General features: G+C 40.2%; 1 pseudogene; it reads right to left on the bottom strand.

Moving 5' to 3' along the window:
* Positions 1-235: 235 nt before the first annotated feature.
* On the bottom strand, positions 236-367 carry LOC149081455 (U4 spliceosomal RNA; annotated as a pseudogene).
* Between the last annotated feature and the right edge of the window lie 1931 nt (positions 368-2298).

The raw sequence follows: 2298 nt of genomic DNA, 5'->3' as shown, positions 1-2298 counted from the left end.
GTAAGGCTCTAAAAAGCTGGGATCTTTGGCGGGCCCCTAGATAGATTTTTCACAGCCTCTTCGTAGTGATTCTGTAGTACGAATGAAAAAAAAAAAAAAAATTCAAGGTAAGAATCGTCCGGGGCCCTCAGGCTTACTTACTTATTAGCCGAAACGGCGACTCAGTCCATATTCCAGTCCAAGCCCTCGAGCTGGAGATTTCTCAGCCCCCCCCCCCCCCTCGTGGGGGAATCATGATCTCGATATCTATAAGAATGTACTACTGAACCATCAGTGATACTGTTTCGTGGAACCCTTAGTTTTCAACTAGCAATATTCACGCCTCGGTAGGATCTCATTGGCTATGACACTGCCTCTGTGCAAAGCTGATGGAACCCTTGATGGTATTGATCTAACTATAGATAGTTACAAGACTGTTCTAACTATTGATGGTTACCAGACTGTTCTAACTATTGATGGTTACAAGACTGTTCTAACTATTGATGGTTACAAGACTGTTCTAACTATTGATGGTTACAAGACTGTTCTAACGACTGACTGTTCTAACTATTGATGGTTACAAGACTGTTCTAACGACTGACTGTTCTAACTATTGATGGTTACAAGACTGTTCTAACGACTGACTGTTCTAACTATTGATGGTTACAAGACTGTTCTAACGACTGACTGTTCTAACTATTGATGGTTACAAGACTGTTCTAACGACTGACTGTTCTAACTATTGATGGTTACAAGACTGTTCTAACGACTGACTGTTCTAACTATTGATGGTTACAAGACTGTTCTGCGAAACCATTGATGGTTACGATTACGAGACGGTTCAACTGAACCTAAACGAAATCATCAATAGTTCCCCTATACAGGTACACAATTTACAGAGTAAAACTTTTAAAACCAAAGAAAATACAAATTAGATTTCCCGGAACTCAATGATTTCTCTTCCTTTCCCCCAAAATTCTGAAATGGGGCGTGGTAGCCCAGGTCGATAAGATACTCGACTAAAGTTCCAAAGGATGTTTAGAGGTGTCGCGAGTTCGATAACTGGTTCGTCCTCGTCAGAAAGTTTTCCTGACATAGGGGTACAACAAAAATGGCGACATGACCGCAGAATAAATTGCTACCGCAGAGAGTCCTTCATCGAGTGGTTAGCGCACCAACCTCTCGATGAGTATAAAAAACAAGCCTGCCGTTCCGAATCGGCAATAAATTGTAGGTCCCCAATAAATCTGGGCCCTAACGGTAGATTCTTGTTAGCGTTCTTTTCTTCCGGGTGAGGGCATGGGCATTAATTAGAAACGTTTCACCTCAGTCTCACATCAACCATTTCGCGCACGATAAAATAGTTAAAATAGACAGCTGATCTCCTGGGCCAACTCAAGAGCATCGTGGGCATTCCTTGCGAACTCTAAGAAATGCGTACAAGGCTTGTATACCCTTATAAATGCGCGCAAGTATGGTATAGCCCCTAGAAATGCGTACGAGGCTGATATACTCGTAGAAATGCATAACAAGCGTGAGGTGGGAGGTGCATACCCCCTAGAAATGTGTTGTAAGGGGTTTGAATAACCACACAAATGCGTAGAAAGCTTGCTCACTTCTGGATTTGCGTGAGAAGCATGCGCTGCGTACACCCTAGAGCATGGTTTCCAACTAGATTTAAGCGGAATCCAGGGATTCCGTGACAACTTTTTTTGGGGTTCCGCATGATCAAATGCCAGATAACCATTAAAAATCCCGGACTACTCAGAACTTTCAAAGACAACTTTCTAATTGGGTTTTTGAGGATAGGGTGCTCGTAACAAAAGTTAATGTTTTTTTATTTTGATAACAAAAGAACCCCTTGCAACATGAATGACATATCTGAGTTCTACAAGAATAAACGGTTCGCCAGTAAAATGCAACAAGTGAATCAAGTGATCGCCGTGCATATATATCATGTAAGAAACATAACAACTACTGTCACCTATCAAGTAAAAAATGCAACTGTTGTGATTTTTCAATTCAAATTGATGATCGGTTTTTGATTGTTTCACCGGATAGAAAAAACAGTAGAGTATGACAGTAACAGATGTTTTTCTAGCAATAATTTCAGTTGAATTGCCAATGTTTGCCAAAAAATGTAACAGTTGTTGTTTTTGTGCAGTTAACTAAGATGAATAAAGCGTTTCTCAATTACAAACAAATTTGGCAATTAAGCTAATTTTTTTGCTCAAAAAGTATTCATCAATATCATGCTTTATTGGTTTTTTTTATGTTGCGCATACATTAAAATAGTCCGGGTCATATGGTCTCGGAAAG

The sequence above is a fragment of the Pholcus phalangioides genome, unplaced genomic scaffold (assembly GCF_987345545.1).
Source record: "Pholcus phalangioides strain wild (caught in Gottingen) unplaced genomic scaffold, Ppha-v1.0 ptg000010l_1, whole genome shotgun sequence".
Taxonomy (NCBI): domain Eukaryota; kingdom Metazoa; phylum Arthropoda; class Arachnida; order Araneae; family Pholcidae; genus Pholcus; species Pholcus phalangioides.
The sequence above is the reverse complement of the archived record's forward strand: the minus strand, read 5'-3'. Positions and strand labels throughout refer to the sequence as shown.